The 17,814-nt window shown below is 44.0% G+C and overlaps 1 protein-coding gene and 1 non-coding gene across 9 annotated transcripts in view; both read left to right on the forward strand.

Annotated features, from left to right (window-relative positions):
• DLG2 (discs large MAGUK scaffold protein 2) overlaps positions 1-17,814 on the forward strand; it is a 1,892,764-nt gene that overhangs the window by 634,923 nt on the left and 1,240,027 nt on the right. The window lies entirely within an intron of this gene.
• Positions 2,892-2,964, forward strand: TRNAV-GAC (transfer RNA valine (anticodon GAC)). Its single transcript has one exon. It is a non-coding gene; the product is annotated as a tRNA-Val (tRNA).

Here is a 17,814-nt window from a genome sequence, read left to right on the forward strand (position 1 = left end):
TCCCGTTGATCAGCTTACTCACGAACCAATCCACGAACAGGAACCCATAAAATAAAAAACCATAAAATAATAAACATTAAAATAATAAAACACGACAATCCAGGGGTCTTCTAGTTGTAATCCATCTTCATCTGTATTCTTCTACCTTCTTCCGGGGTCTTCTTGCCGTCCGGTGCCACGCCCTGGTCTTCTTTCTTCAGAGGAGGTCCTTCCTCCTCGGCGTCTGGCTTCAAAATGAGACGACATAGGCTTTTAAAGGCCTATGACGTCACATTTTCGTCATATGGTTCCCACGGCTCTGATTGGGCCGTGAAAACCATGTGTTTTGGCCGATGTAAAAAAAAATGATGACGTCACTTAAAGGCAATGACAGCACAGCCAATCAGAATGGCTTTGCAGCAATTGCTTTTAAGATGACGTCATGAAAAGACACATGGCCGGACTCACATGGTACGGCAGCCAATCAGAGCGTGGGAAGTCTATCCCTACTCTGATTGGTTCCAGTACCATGTGACAGAGGCTTGGGGAGAAAGGATGTGACGTCATATCTTCTATTTTTTCTATTTTTTCTATGTATGTATGTATGTCTAGAGAGATATATACATACAGGTTAAGAAATGATAGTGTTGTTAAAGCTTGATTTTCTGTATTGTAAATGATTGTGGCTATGCTGCTATGCATAGATGTGTGTTAAATGTATTTTATTATTAGAGAGATGTAAGTTTTGGGCTTTATGCTGTACTGTAGGTTATGGAGAGCCTTGCTATAGTATATTGTAATTGTTGGTGTCCTTTTTTGTATGTTTTGAACTTGTTCTCTGTTACGATAGCTATAGTTAATTGTGTAATTGGTATGGATGGTATTTTAATTGTTTAGGGATGTAATTCATGTCTGTTAATTCATTGATGGTGACTTTATTTGATGACATAATATACTTCCTGTGATGTCAGGCTATTTGAGTTGGATTACTGTATTGTTAACATTGATTTGCAGCGTGTACATGTAGTTTACATGTTATGCTACACGTATACACTGTAAATGCAATGTTTTAAGTGGCATTTGAGGCTTCAGATTGAATGATTACATGAGATTTGTGTAGGAAATTGGTTTTTAATTCATTGAGGATGTTATGCATAAGTGGTGTTGCCATTGCAGGATGGCTTCACCCCTTAATTACCTTTGAGGTTAGTACCCGAAAAGGTCATTAAGGGGTTCATTGGTATGTTAATGTAATTGAGATGTATTGGCTATTTATTATTTTGGCAACGGACCCCAAGGATGATGCTGGCGACGGAGCCTTCTTATTGATGAGGTTAGTAGAATTTTCTTTACTTTATTACGGTATTTAATGTGTTTAATAATGGCCAAATAATGTATTATCCCTATGTGGATAATAGTTATTTGGCACATTATTGTACAGTATGTGCTGGGGGAGGGGGTATTGGCCCCAAGGGTATTTGGTAGGACTCCCCTGTGGGTAGTGGGTGAGGGTGGTTGGGCAGGTTAGTGGGGGAGGGTATGTGGGTGATGGTGGGTTAACCCCTTAATGACTGTAGTGGTTAATAACCGCTATGGTGATTAAGGGGTTAGGGGACATTACATTGGATGTTTTAATTCTTGTGTCTGTTTTGCAGAAGCGGATGGGGCATGGGCATGATGAAGATGAGGATGGCCTTCATCGTGGCAGCCGCACATGGGTGAGTGCTATATGTATTTAATGTCTTTATTGTTGTGTATGTATTTTAAATGGACAACTGCACTATTATCCATTTGTGGATAATAGTAATGTTGCCCATGACTATACTGTATGTTAGGGGGGTATAGGTGTTGTTGGGGTCATATATATATATATATATATATATATATATATATATATATATATATATTTATTTATTTAGTTAGTGTGGGGCTGGTGTGTGTATTTTTTATTATTGTGGGTAGTGGGGGTGGGTGAAGGGGGTATTAGCCCCAACGGTGTTTGTTTAGGGCTTGCGGGTGGATAGCGGGAGGCCTTAACCCCTTCATGACCGTAGCGGTATTAACCGCTACGATCGTGAAGGGGTTAAGTGCACCCGCAACCCCCCCGCAAGCCCTAAACAAACAACAAGGGCCAAATACCCCCTTCACCCACCCCCACTACCCACAATAAACCTGGCACGGCTCTTTAACCCCTTCATTGCCTTAGCGGTTAACCGCTAAGGTAATGAAGTGGGCTTTAAATGCATTTTTCCTGCCTCGGATGCATGCCGGGGGGCTCCGGTGCTGATATTAATGGTATCAGCTCCGGAGACCCCCGGAATCAATCCCAGCCAGGAAAAAGGCCTGAATTTTTTCTAAGTGCCGATCCGCCACTCATCCGCTGCCTCTGAGCAGCAACTTGCCATCTTTTTCTTGCGTGGCTGATCCGCCAGCGAAACGGTATTCTAGAGAGACGAATAGCTCCGCTTAGCTACTCGCCTCTACTAGAATACAGGGTGGCTGAAAAAGTTGGATTTTTAGGCGGAAATTGCCTTCTCGCCCGCCACCGGCGGAAACAAAAAAATCGCCAGCAAAACTGGCGTTTTTTTTTAATCTCGTCACTTTCTGGCCCCTTTCTGAATACGGATAGGCTTTTTAGGCGGAAAAGTGGCGAGAAGTGCCTTTCCGCCGCTTACTGCATGAGGCCCATAGTGTTTCTCACCATTTTCGCATCCATCATAATCAGAATCCAGTTGGATTGAGATGCCAAGCCATTGAGACAGTGCCAGCCAGTTGGAGAGGGGGGAATCAGCTCAATCAGATCACTAGGCGTGAAGCATATTGCATCTATGTGTTGAAGACCCTCTCTCCCAATGGCCTTAATATTGATTTTGAAATAGGAGTTTTTTTAAAGTAATTTATTTTTTAATATAAGTTCCATAGTGTAGTGGTTATCACATCTGCTTGACACGCAGAAGGTTCTGGGTTCTTAACCCAGTGGAACTACCTATTTATATTTTTTTATATATACAAATAATTGTGTTTTAACAAATATATATACATTTTTATAGGAATATTTTTAGGTAGACTGCAATAGATATGTCATTTCATCTCCATCCGTCTGATTTGCGTGCATCTATATGAGACCATGTGTATACATATATATAATGTATTTATTCATTGGCAGGATATATATGGTCTATTGTTATTTACAATAGATAACCATACGTTGGTTTATTAATACTCCATTGAGAGTTTTTATGCATTTCTGTAATTGTGTTAATGTTATTGCATTGTGATTGTGTGCTATTTGTATTGTTAGTGAGGCTGTGTTTATACAGGACATGACTGACAAAGTGATTAGACCAATCCTGTTTGATCTTTGGCTTTGTGGGGGGTACAACCCTTATCCAATGGTTTTGATCCTGTCAGTATTTACAGATCTCATGTCCTGTGTCCATTACCCCTGAAGAAGTGCGCATGCGCAAGAAACGCGTTGGGCAGTTTGTGAGAGTTTATTTGGACTAAGGCAGAGTACCCACAGGAGTTTGATCGAGGTACAGCAGTAGGAGAAGGGGGTTTCGGCATTTTGATCCGCCCCCGGTGACGTATTTCCGGCCACGGAGGGGCAGACAGCGTTTGGAGAACCTGAGACCCACCCCCAGTGACGCACATCCGGTTGCAGAGCTAGGGACAGTGTTTGGAGCAAGTCCTGGACGCCATGCATCCATCAGACACTGCGGCCGTGCATCACTCACCATACACCCCTGTCTGTATTAAACGAACGTCCTGTAAGTAGGATTCTTGTTTTACCACCGGATCCATCATCTGCCTTGTTCATTTAAAAAATTTTGTGTATTAAATTAACTCTTGTATTATTTGTCAGCCTTGCTTGTGTTTGTCTAGTATTGTCTTGTCCTGTTTGTCTTATGTGTTTATACTGTAGCATTGTTGCACTATGATTTTTCTCTCTTTTCTCTCTCTGCACATCACATGCTTCTTGTAACATCTTGCTGTGGAGCGTGAACTGCAAGATTGGACATTTCTGGACACTTCTTTACCATTGGGCTGAACCTTTTTTCCTATATGGGACTCTGTAGGCGCCGGTTTGTATTATTGTTTTTTGCTTTGTGCTAACTGTGTTTTGGGTTAGTTTCACTCTGCAGCCTAGCCTTACATTATTAAGGTATAGTGTGTAAGGTCACACATATTTTTTATCACCTTATATGTTTATATACACTGTTTATTATATATTCACAGCCTTTTAGCGCTATATACACCATTCTTTTTTTCCGAAGTCTAGTTATACTCTCTTAAGGGCTTTTGGTCAGGTTTTTCTAGCTTGGTCTTTGTTCAGCTGATAATGCATGAGTCTAACATTGCTGTATTTTAGCATTAATGTATTTTTATCGCTCTTTTTACTATTAGAATTTGTCTTCATTTTATCTTGTATTAGTCATGTAAGTGATATTTTTGTCTTTTGTTTTATTGTATTGTTGGGTCTACTGTTGTTAACCCATGTTTGTTACTGTTTAGTTTGTCTTAGCAGAGGCTGTTGCTTTAAACTACACTTGATTGGGGCTTAAGTTTGCTCCAATCATAGCCGATTGAAGTGTATATATGTTAACTCCACCTCCACCTATCCAAACCCCTGAGGAAGTGACGTTGTCACGAAACGCGTAGGGTCAGAGGCCACGGCGCCTTGGAGGAAGTCGGAAGTGCGTCACGTGTTGTTTCATCTCACAGTATTCGCAGACTGTGTCGGAGCGGTCCCTGCAAGCTGCGGCGCCATTGCTGAGATCCTTGCGGCCAGAGGGAGAAGTGTGCGACTACTCCCCACCTGTGCAGGCGTTTGCAGAGGACTTTCTTCGTCCAAGTACTGCCCTTGTGTGGTGTTCAACGCGTGTTTTATCCGATCCTGTTGTAAGTAGGGTTTTGGGTTTTAACCCCTGATGATTCGCTGCAATAGGCTTCCTTGTCTTAAATAAATCAGTTTTGTATGTCATCAGCTTCTGTGTTTCATGTTCCATGTTGCTTGTTGTTAGTCTGTTTTGTTACATGTAAATTGTTTATACTTTACACACTCTGATGATTTTTCTTCTTATATCTTTTCACATGTCACGGATCTACTGAATGGAGCCTGATCTTACAACATCTTAGATTGGACTTTATCTTGGACTCAGTGGACATTTATTATTGTGGGCGCTGATCTGTATTTGTGTTTGTAAAGCAAAGAGCCTACACTAGATCCCTCTCACAACTACACTGTAGATGTAGAAAAATATTCAGACTTGAATATTTTTCTACATCTAGAGTGCAGTTGTGAGAGGGATCTAGTGTAGGCTCTTTGCTTTACACTTTACGAATTATAGGTTCAACATGTCCCAAAGCACTGGTGTATATGGACCTATTATTAATTCTTGAATTCAATTAGGCTGAGCGGGCGGTCATCCATAGTTGTTTTACTCCACCTAGCCTGTCATTTTTCTCCATTGCTACACAATCAAGACCTTCTCTTCAAACTGCCAATCCCTGTAGGGTTGTGTCTCTCCATAATTCATATTTACCTCTACCACTCATGTAAAGCGATCCCTCCTGTATTACTTTCCCCTGAGCCTATCACCGGACAGAATCTAATGCATGTAAGCCATGAATTATCGGTGTCATCTTTTCATGGACCCATCTCTATTATAGGTCTTTTTTTTTTTTAAAGAAGAGACCTCCATAACTGGACACGTGAGGTCTCATAAATATAAATACTGTACAAATGTAATACAAATAGAAATACTTTGGAGCATGTATTTTGTCATTTGATTTTGTGTGTGGCTCAAGTGCCATTTTAGTTGGCACATTCTAGTTCAGTGGTTTCCAACCTTTCTTTGGTTAAGGAACCCTATGTGAAATTCTGAAGAACCCCAACCGTCTCTTATAGCATGCCTGAGATCAGATGCATTGTAAGGAACCCCCAACACTCTTCTAGTAGCGTGTCTGAGATCAGATACATGTAAGGACCCCAACTCTCTCTAATAGCGCGTCTGAGACCAGATGCATTGTAAATTCATCAGTATTAGGTACAATTTTCAAATTGAAACAAAAAAGAGAAAAAAGCGCAAAGCCCATAGAGTAGAAGAGTAGATAATACAAGCACTTCGGTACTTTGAATGACCGTGGGAACAGGAGTACTTCACTCGTCTGCTGGTTGGGGTGTTGAATGTCTCAGCCCTTCTCCTCCTCTCGATCGGCGGCGTGTTCTCACTTCCGCGTCAGGTGACTCGTGACGTCAGCGCGTGTGTCGTCGATTGGGGGTTCTAATGAAGAGGACATTGTCCTTGAAACGCGTAGGGCTGACATTGCTATGGTTGCTAATGTGTGCTGTGAACACTAAGCTACGGAGGATACGTGGGACCGATAGAACTTTTGCACGCCGAGTAGCTAGTGGCTACCCGTAGTCCAACCCCCGATCGATGACACACGCACTGACGTCACGAGTCACCTGGCATGGAAGTGGGAACATGCCGCCGATCGAGAGGAGGAGAAGGCTGAGACATTCAACACCCCAACCAGCAGACGAGTGAAGTACTCCTGTTCCTGCGGTCATTCAAAGTACCGAACTGCTTGTATTATCTACTCTTCTGTGAGTGTTTATAACCGTTCTTTACTTATCTATAAACAGACTTTACTACTCTATGGGCTTTGCGCTTTTTTCTCTTTTTTGTTTCCTTTCTATAGTTTCTACCGGTCCTGAGGTTGGCTCCGGTTGTAAAGAAGCTGCATACCCATACTTCATCTGACATTGGACTCTATATTTGGGAACACGTGTTGTGAAATACACCAAATATCAAGTATTTATTTTAATAATTGTTCTGCTGTTTTTTTCACTGTGTAACCCTTTTTTCTGTATGCATTTATTTTTTCTCTAAGTAGGAGCGCTGGTTGACACAGTATTACCAGAGGGTGAAATACCCATTTGCTTCTTTCTGTGTTAACTTACCCCTTAAACAATTTTAAAATTACCTTAAAAATGACAGGGAACCCTTTAGGAATGCCTGCGGAACCAAAGGGTTCCTAGGAACCCTGGTTGAAAAACACTGTTGTAGTTTATTGCTGTGGTTTTATTAGTTTCTTCCTTATATTATGGGCAGCACCTCTAACGTCAGTCCATTATCATGCATACTGCATGTGTCTTTTACCCAAAAAGGGCTTACTTACCGCTCCAAATCTTCTTCAGTGTCACTTACGTACAGTATAAAGACATGCATTGGATCAGTCATAGAACAGAGCCCTGTGACAATCCATTGGTTACCCTCCCTTCTTTAAAGTAGACTCTGTTTATTGCTTTTCTGTCAAACTGTACTCATACATTTTTTTATTGAATTATCAAGCAAATGTAATACATGGTATGGGAACTATTATATCAGAAAGTGAATTCTCTGTAGAACAATTCAATATACCTTTGGCCTGGGTTTGTACATAAATGTGCAGTTTAGGAGGTCCAATTCTTACAGAGATGTTACAGTTTTATTACTTTGTTTAATTCGTATGTTGCTAAGTAGGATTGAACTTTAAAGGTACTGTACGTAAAATGACATGCTGCTTAGTGACCTTGCCATGAATATCAATGCCTTCATTAATTGTAGACTGTAATAAATTTGAATACATTACAGCATAAAGCTTGGGAATGATATCAAATTTAAAGCAGTGGCATGTTATTTTTGAGCAGTGAGCTGTAACTAGCCATGTTGAATTGGCTGTTAAATTAGTGTAGTGTCAAGTGATATAATACCATAATGCAGCACCAGATGGTGATACTTTGTTTCCCCATTGGTTTGAAGATGCAATCTTCGGAAGGGGGTGCCGGTCACAGCTCTTGCTGTGGCTAATTGGGGCTATCAAAATGGCGGCTTTAAATGTCCCGCGTCACAATAGGAAGCTGTGACGTAATTCCTATTGTACATAGGAGTATACTCCTGATAAAGTCAAGTAATTGGCGAAATGCGTAGAGTGGGTTTTCCAGACCTCAGAGCACTCACGGACGTGTTGCTGTGGCCTCAAAACGAAACCGGAAGTGATGCTCGGCCCAACTGGAGGTGACGTTACAAAGTCCTAGAAAACACCGGCAAGGATACTAACAGCCCGGGAAGGCTCTCTATACCATCGGCGTCACAGAGGGATAGAGGCAGTGAAGAGATACACCACTCACGTTGTCTGATTATTGTGATCTTGCATTTATTGATCGTACAGATTGTAAGTACGGCTTTTATTCTTTTATGTTATAAAATTGTTTACATACTGATCTGCACTATCGTATGCGATTTCTTCCACACTGAGGTACATCTCTTCTGAATTCACACAAGCAAGTTTATTGCCACAGTTTAAGAGTCGCGATTTTAAACCCATTGCACTGTGAGTAGGCTTTGTATATAAGCCAAGATTCCTGTAATTCCCAACTTGTTCAAAACACCTACACTTACCGTAGATGTTATTTTTGTCTTGTTTGCTGATTCTCTCCCATGGTCTCCCTGGACTTTGAAGAACATTTCACCTTTAAATGTCATGACATAACATTTTTCAGAATAGATCCAGGGAAAGGCAACATATGTTGAGACGTGTACATCCTTTAAAAACCTGTGGGTGTATCAGCCGAAAAAAACTTTACACTGTTAGTAATATCATTTAGGTACAAATATAGTCTGTGTGCATCCGGGGTTTTCCTGGCCCGAAGCTGTCCCTTACGTGAGATTTCCCAAGAAATTTACGGGAGTAATCCGCGATTTAACCTGTGTGAAGTGAGACTTGGAGGCGGGCAGACATTCGATATGTGGCGTTATATGCAATACCAGCCATAAACTCAAGTCGGTGATCACAAGTTATTGTGTCCCCTCCCCTCTAGCTGTAGGAAAAATTGTACTGCATGGTAACAAGGGCTAGGTTGAGTGGCATTCACTATACTGCATGTTACATGATGACAAGGGCCATGCTGAATGTTACATGATGACAAGGGCTAGGCTGAACGTGTACTGCATGTTACATGATGAAAAGTCTAGGCTGAATGTGTACTGCATGTTACATGATGAGGGAGGACACAAAGCGCAAAACTTCCTCTCCAGGGTGGGAGTTATCACATGGAATCAGATGACGTAGGCAGCATATGTAGGAAGGAGAAAAGAGAATATAGTGCAACACAGTTTTATTAACAAATAATACTAGAGCAGGGAGCTCTAATACACTCACATGCTCCAGAATAAAATAAGGAAGTTTAACCACTCTGGGTTCAGTAGAGACGCAGCTCTGCTTTGCTCTAAACAGCTTCACTCGACTTTCACTTCCGCACTCTGGTGGCGTCTGACGTCACGGACCAGTTCTTCCAGTCATCCGCTGGTACGGGAAGGATCGTCTGGCTCCGTAGTTTTCAATATCAGCGCGAGTTGTACAGGCGGGGAGATGCAGAGAAAACACAGCTGACGGCAGAGAATCTGTACAGCTTCACAGGTCAAAACACATAGGTAACCCTACGCGTTTCATCCGGTTGCCCGGACTTCTTCAGGGGTGTAAGGATATGGCGCAATGAGTCTATGTTAAATAGTCCCCATACTGGGAGGGGAATAATGACGTCACGGCACTTGCTAAGTCTGATAGGCTCAGTATATCAATACAATAAGCAGCATAACAATTAAACAACGACAATGTAAATATTAATAAAAATATTATGGAACACCTAAAAGTAATTAGCTCTAAAAAGGATTTAGCAATAATATACATGATATATTTATATAATAAAAATACATTAGTTAATTACACAATAATCATGAAATATATTATAAAAAATCCCAGAATTTAGAGACGAAGAATCTGGATGGAAACAAGAAAAATAATCAGTGCATACAAATAAATTAAATTAGACCTTCATTAAAAATATACGAATTTCTAAAAACACATTACATTTAAAAAACTAAAATGAGATATAAATATATATATTTAAAAAAATGCACACTTATAAAAAAGACATCAGTGTAAAAAGGAGGCTAAATCTATATTGATGTTGAGGCCCCAAGGTTTAAGTGTACGCAATTTATGTATCCAGAATGTCTTCTTTTGAGAGATCTCCTGGATACGATTGAGGAATTTATAATTTATCTTAATGATAATAATTTAAACCTCAGATTCACCCACAAGCATGATCGTTCCAGCATTGCATATCTTGATCTTGTTCTATATGTGGATGATAAAAGAGTTTTTAGTAAAACCTTTTTCAAGTCTGTCGACTGCAATAATTATATTAGTAAGAGCAGTTGTCATCATCCACAATGGACCTCAAATATCCCTTCAGGGCAGTTTTTGAGAATAAGAAAAAACTGCTCTGATATTGAGGTCTTTGAAGAACAATCAGCCATGCTGGAACAAAGATTTTTGGAGAAGGATTATGCACCCCTTGATCTTTGTGAGGCAAAAAAAACGAGTAAGGGAAATCGATAGAAGCCTATTATTAAAGTCACACTCACGTAAAGCAATGACATCTAATTTCATTCCTTTTATTACTCAATTTAATAGCGAACATTTTAAAATCAATAACATTTTCAATAAGCATTGGCATATTTTAAAAGGTGACCAGTATTTGAAGGATTTTCTACCAGATCGTGCTCAAGTTATTTACACAAAAGCACGTAATATTAAAGATAGAATTGCTCCCAGTTTGTTGAGGCCCTTACCAACTAATGATACTTGGTTGGGTCAAAAACCTAAAGGTTTTTTCAAGTGTACAGGCTGCAAAGCCTGCAAATTTTGCATTAGCAAATCAGATTGCTTCTCATCTCATGTGACTAAAGAGGTTTTTAAAATTGGTAAATTTATCAATTGTAAAAGTACCTCTGTTATTTATTTGTTACAATGCCCTTGCTGTCTACAATATGTGGGCCGCACTATCAGACCCCTCGGGTTAGGGTTCTGGAGCATATAAGGAACATTGTGAATGGATTGGAGAATCACAGTGTTCCTTTGCATTTTAAACAGTTCCACGGCTCAAATCTGGAGGGTCTGAGTTATTTAGGCATTGATTTAGTCACTATGCATTGGAGAGGAGGCAATCGTATCCAGGAGATCTCTCAAAAGGAGACATTCTGGATACATAAATTGCGTACACTTAAACCTTGGGGCCTCAACATCGATATAGATTTAGCCTCCTTTTTACACTGATGTCTTTTTATAAGTGTGCATTTAAAAAAAAAAAATATATATATATATATATATATATATATTTATATCCTCATTTTTGTTTTTTTAATTTAATGTGTTTTTAGAAATTCTTATATTTTTAATGAAGGTCTAATTTAATTTATTTGTATGCACTGATTATTTTTCTTGTTTCCATCCAAATTCTTTGTCTCTATATTCTGGGATTTTTTATAATATATTTCATGATTATTGTGTAATTAACTAATGTATTTTTATTATATAAATATATCATGTATAATATTGCTAAATCCTTTTTAGAGCTAATTACTTTTAGGTGTTCCATAATATTTTTATTAATATTTACATTGTCGTTGTTTAATTGTTATGCTGCTTATTGTATTGATATACTGAGCCTATCAGACTTAGAAGCGCTGTGACGTCATTATTCCCCACCCAGTATGGGGACTATTTAACATAGACTCATTGCGCCATATCCTTACACCCCTGAAGAAGTCCGGGCAACCGGATGAAATGCGTAGGGTTACCTACAGTATGTGCTTTGACTTGTGAAGCAGTACAGATTCTCTGCCGTCAGCTGTGTTTTCTCTGCATCTCCCCGCCTGTACAACTCGCGCTGATATTGAAAACTACAGAGCCAGACGATCCTTCCCTTACCAGCGGATGATTGGAAGAACTGGTCCGTGACGTCAGACGCCACCAGAGTGCGGAAGTGAAAGACGAGTGAAGCTGTTTAGAGCAAAGCTGTTACGCCGGTGCTGCCCGCAGACCAGACCCGTCCCCTGAGCTGAAGGGGGAAGTGGTAATACACGCACCCGCAGCAAAGGGAGCGTGTCCGGAGTGTGGTATGAAGCGTTGCCAGGCCAGGTGTAGTAAGGTAGACAATACTTGCCGGTACCGGTTGTAGAGATAGAGTGAATGATACCTTGCCGAAGTCAGGGAGTGGAGAGTGGAGATAGGTCGTAGTCCAAGCCGTGTTCAAGGGGTTACCAGAGTGAGCGTTGTCCAAGGAGTGCCGAGATCGAGAGCCAGAGGGGGTAGTCGTACGAGCTGCGTCAGAACCTGTGTGAACACTGAGAGAATCCAGTAGTACTTCCAAACAGAGACTATGTTGAGCAAAGACTGAGAGCAGAGAGGAGCTAGATAAAGCAGGAAGGTCCAATTAGGAACGGAGGCGGGACAGGAAGAGCTACAGGGAGACACTGCAGATTGGTGCAGGCATAACAGGCCAGGTGAGTCTTGTTAGTAACCTGAGTATGCCCGTGCAGTGTGCGAGGGCGGAGCCTGCTCGTGTACGCGTGTGAACCAAGCCAGTGGATGGTGCAGGTGTGCGTGCAGGAGGGCATGGGCGCGCCCAGCGCTGAGCAGAGGAATCGCCGAGGGGAGTGATCCCGCGACGGCGGCAGGGGCGAGGAGCCGTGGAGGCCGGTAAGGCAGGATTGTTTTGTGTGTCCAGGGGCTCCCTGAGGGGAGGGAGTGCTCTGTGTGGGGAGTGAGGAGAACGCCGATTCCTGACAGTACCCCCCTCTTCAGGAACGGCCTCAGGACGGTCCAAGAACGGTTTCTCTGGAAACTTTTTCCTGAAGGACTTAAGAAGGGCCGGGGCATGAATGTCCTTTGAAGGTACCCAAGATCTCTCTTCAGGGCCAAAGCCCTTCCACTGCACCAAGAACTGGAGCTGACCCCTGGATAGGCGAGAATCCAAAAGAGAGTGAACTTCGTATTCCTCGTTATTTTGTACAGTAATGGGATCCAGTTTACGAGTCTGATCCGGAAAGAAGTGACTGGAGATAAATGGTTTTAAGAGGGACACATGAAAGACATTGGGAATCTTCATACTGGGTGGTAGTTGGAGCCGGAATGCCACGGGATTGATTTGTTCCCAAATAGGGAAGGGACCCAGGAACTTAGGTGCCAGTTTATGAGATGGTACCTTGAGGTGGATATTCCTAGATGATAGCCATACCAAATCCCCTGGTTTGTAACTGGGTGCCGAACGACGACGATGATCGGCCTGTAGTTTCGATCTGCGGGAGGAGTTGAGAAGGGTAGACTGAATCCTGGACCATGCGGTTTGGAGGGAAGAAATGCGTTCATCTACGGCTGGTACTCCAGAAGGAATGTTGGGGATGGGAAGACAGGGAGGGTGGAACCCATAATTTATAAAGAAGGGCGACTCCCTGGTGGACTCGTTTTTTGCAGAATTAACGGCATACTCTGCCCAAGAGAGGAGTTGAGCCCAATCATCCTGGAAATCGGATATAAAACATCTCAGGTACTTCTCCAGGGATTGATTGATTCTCTCCGTTTGTCCATTGGACTGAGGATGATAGGCGGAAGAGAAAGAAAAAAAGATGCCCAATCTCTTCGTGAAAGCTCTCCAAAATTTGGATACGAACTGAGAACCTCTGTCAGAAACAATGGACGAAGGAATCCCATGAATCCGGAAAATCTGCTCCGTAAAGATATCAGCAAGGGCGGGGGAGGTGGGTAATCCTTTAAGTGGAATGAAATGGGACATCTTCGAGAACCTGTCCACGACCACCAAGATAGTGTTCATTCCTCTGGACCTGGGCAACTCCACTATGAAGTCCATAGAAATGTGGGACCAGGGGCGGTCGGGAACTGGAAGGGGTAACAGAAAACCCTGAGGCTTTTGACGGAGAGTCTTGCTTTGAGCGCACGTGGGGCATGCGCGGGTAAACTCCAGAATATCTTGAGACATCCTTGGCCACCAGAAATTCCGACGAATGAGATCAGTAGTCTTCTTAAAACCTGGATGACCTGCAGATTTAGAGGAGTGACCCCAAGACAGGACCTCTGGAACAAATTTGGATGGTACAAAGAGTTTGTTGTCGGGAACGACCAAGTCCTTGGGAATGCGTCTCTGGGAGTGCAAAATCTTGTTAAGATTCTTGAAAGAAGACGTGGCGAGAATCCTCTCATGTGGAAGGATAGTCTCCAAAGATTCCTCTGGCCTCTCTTCAGAAGAATGTATTCGGGAGAGTGCGTCTGCCTTTACGTTCTTGGTCCCGGGGATATAGGAAAGGTGAAAATCGAATCGAGAAAAAAAAAGAGCCCAATGAGCCTGTCGTGGACCAAGGCGTCGAGCGTTCTCTATATAAAGAAGGTTCTTGTGGTCCGTGAGAATAGTAAACGGCTCTTTCGACCCCTCTAGCAGGTGTCTCCACTCTTGAAGAGCCATCTTCACGACCAGAAGTTCCCTGTTACCCACGTCATAGTTCCTCTCGGCAGATGAGAATTTCTTGGAAAAATATGCACAGGGATGTAACTTATCTTGGGGCGTGGGTCTCTGGGAAAGAACGGCACCAGCGCCGCAATCAGAAGCGTCGACCTCCAGGACGAAGGGAAGGTCGATGTTGGGATGACGGAGAATAGGTGCGGATATAAAGGCTTCCTTGAGTGTCTCGAAGGTGGAGATGGCCTCGGATGACCAAGCAGAAGGATCAGCTCCTTTTTTGGTGAGCGCTGTGAGGGGTGCCACAATGGTGGAAAAACTCCGTATAAACTTACGATAGTAATTAGCGAACCCTAAAAAACGTTGTATGGCCTTGAGAGAGTTGGGTCTTGGCCATTCAGTGACTGCTTGAAGTTTACCGGAGTCCATCATAAACCCCTCATCGGAAATGATATACCCCAGGAACGGAGTAGAGGTCTGATGAAAGGTGCACTTCTCCAGTTTGGCGTACAAATGGTGTTCACGGAGACGGGACAGGACGTAGGAGGTGTGGCGTATATGGTCCTGGAGATCTTTGGAAAAAATCAGGATATCATCCAAGTATACAATAACAAAAATATTGAGTACCTTACGAAAGACGTCGTTGCTGAAATCCTGGATCACAGCGGGAGCATTACATAAGCCGAAAGGTATTACCAGATATTCGTAGTGTCCACTACGCGTGTTGAAGGCCGTCTTCCATTCATCCCCCTTCCTGATGCGCACCAGGTTATAGGCACCACGTAGATCCAACTAGGAAAAAATCTTGGCCCCCTGTAATTTATCGAACAGTTCGGTAATAAGGGGAAGGGGGTAACGATTTTTAATAGTGATGTGGTTTAAACCCCTGTAGTCGATGCAAGGCCTCAACGACCCGTCCTTTTTCTTGACGAAGAAAAACCCAGCCCCTGCTGGGGAATTGGAGTGACGAATAAAGCCTTTCTTGAGATTCTCCTGGATACAGTAAATTCATCCATAGCATGAGATTCTGGTAACGACAAGGGGTAAGTCTTGGACTTGGGTAGGGAGTAACCTGGAACTAGATCGATCGGACAATCGTAAGTCCTCTGTGGTGGCAAGAGGTCTGACTGTACCTTATTGAAAACGTCCCAGAATTGATGGTAAACGGAAGGTAGAATAACTTCGGGAACAGAGGTATTGGCCAGCAGTTGATGAGTCTCGTCTGACCTCGGCCTCCAGGAAATGGGAGCAGAGGAAGTCCAGTCAATGAGAGGATTGTTAAGCTGTAGCCAAGGAAGACCAAGGGTGATGGGTATCCCAGGAGCGTGAATGTCATCGAGAACTAAGATCTCCTTGTGCAGATGTGAGGACAGAAGCAAGGGAGCCGTCTCTAAGGAAATGTGGGCCGGGGTAAGAGGACGTCCATCGATACCGACGAGTGCGATGGGAACCTTCTTTCTCACGAGTGGTATGCGGTTTAACCTGGCGAATTCAAGATCCACGAAGTTTCCTCCAGCTCCTGAGTCAATGAAAGCGGCGGTAGAAGTCTTGAACTTATCGCCTGAAAGGGAGACTGGAAATGTAAGTTTCTTAGGGAGTTCACCTTTAGAAAGGGGACGTGGAGACATTACACCCAGAGAGAGCCCCTCTGTACTCACTGGGTGTTCCCATTTCCCGGACGCAGTGGAAACTCCCGAACCAGATGTTCCATGGATCCGCAGTAGAAACATAATCCCCCGGCGTGGCGGAACTGCCGTATCGGTGTGCGGATGCGTTGTACCCCCAATTGCATTGGCTCTGGCAACTCCAGTGCAGGACGAAGAGGTATGGTAGCACTTGGGGGAGCAGGAGTGTTGCTGGGAGCACTGGAGAACGGAACTTGAAAGTTATGGGCGCGAGTGCGCTGACGCTCTGAGCGGCGTACCTGGATACGTTGATCCACTCGGACAGCCAAATCAATGAGGACCTTCAATTGATCGGCCTGGATTGACGAGAGAGTTCATCCTTGATGGGATCTGCCAGGCCTTGCCAGAACACGGAGACAAGAGCCTCTTGTCCCCAGTTAGTCTTGGCTGCTAGAGTCCGGAATTCCACAGCATACTGCGTCACCATTCGCCATCCTTGAGTGATCTGGAGGAGAGAAACAGATGCCATCTCCCGACGAGCGGGAGAATCGAATACTTGTTGAAACTCGGCTTTAAATGCCGGGTAATCTTGGGTAAGGTCAGAACGTCGCTCCCAAACCGGGGAAGCCCAAGCCAGGGCACTGCCAGTGAGGAGTTATAAATGTAGGCTACCTTCTTGCGATCAGAATTGTAGAGATGGGGGGCCATTTCAAACTGCACCTCACACTGGTTTAGGAAACCCCTACAATCTTGCGGTTCACCTGCATAAGGCTTGGGGGGATGAATCCTTACATCTGAGCTGCTAACTGCGCTTGCGGAGTGGGGGCTTACATCTGGCGGGGTCGCGGTCGGTACCCTGTCTGAGAGTACTGCGACCTGGCGTGTAAGTGACAAAATTTGATCCGCCATGGCCTGGTTTTGCTGAAGCAGATTGGAGAGAAACTGTTGAAGTTCGGTCTGGTCTGCGTCTTGTGGGCTCGACATAATGTTACGCCGGTGCTGCCCGCAGACCAGACCCGTCCCCTGAGCTGAAGGGGGAAATGGTAATACACGCACCCGCAGCAAAGGGAGCGTGTCCGGAGTGTGGTATGAAGCGTTGCCAGGCCAGGTGTAGTAAGGTAGACAATACTTGCCGGTACCGGTTGTAGAGATAGAGTGAATGATACCTTGCCGAAGTCAGGGAGTGGAGAGTGGAGATAGGTCGTAGTCCAAGCCGTGTTCAAGGGGTTACCAGAGTGAGCGTTGTCCAAGGAGTGCCGAGATCGAGAGCCAGAGGGGGTAGTCGTACGAGCTGCGTCAGAACCTGTGAAAACACTGAGAGAATCCAGAAGTACTTCCATACAGAGACTATGTTGAGCAAAGACTGAGAGCAGAGAGGAGCTAGATAAAGCAGGAAGGTCCAATTAGGAACGGAGGCGGGACAGGAAGAGCTACAGGGAGACACTGCAGATTGGTGCAGGCATAACAGGCCAGGTGAGTCTTGTTAGTAACCTGAGTATGCCCGTGCAGTGTGCGAGGGCGGAGCCTGAGGTCCGGGGGACGGGAATAAGGGTGTGCAGACTGAGCGTGCTCCGTAACTCGTGTACGCGTGTGAACCGAGCCAGTGGATGGTGCAGGTGTGCGTGCAGGAGGGCGTGGGCACGCCCGGCGCTGAGCAGAGGAATCGCCGAGGGGAGTGATCCCGCGACGGCGGCAGGGGCGAGGAGCCGTGGAGGCCGGTAAGGCAGGATTGTTTTGTGTGTCCAGGGGCTTCCTGCGGGGAGGGAGTGCTCTGTGTGGGGAGTGAGGAGAACGCCGATTCCTGACAAAAGCAGAGCTGCGTCTCTACTGAACCCAGAATGGTTT

The sequence above is a fragment of the Ascaphus truei genome, chromosome 3, assembly GCF_040206685.1.
Source record: "Ascaphus truei isolate aAscTru1 chromosome 3, aAscTru1.hap1, whole genome shotgun sequence".
NCBI lineage: Eukaryota > Metazoa > Chordata > Amphibia > Anura > Ascaphidae > Ascaphus > Ascaphus truei.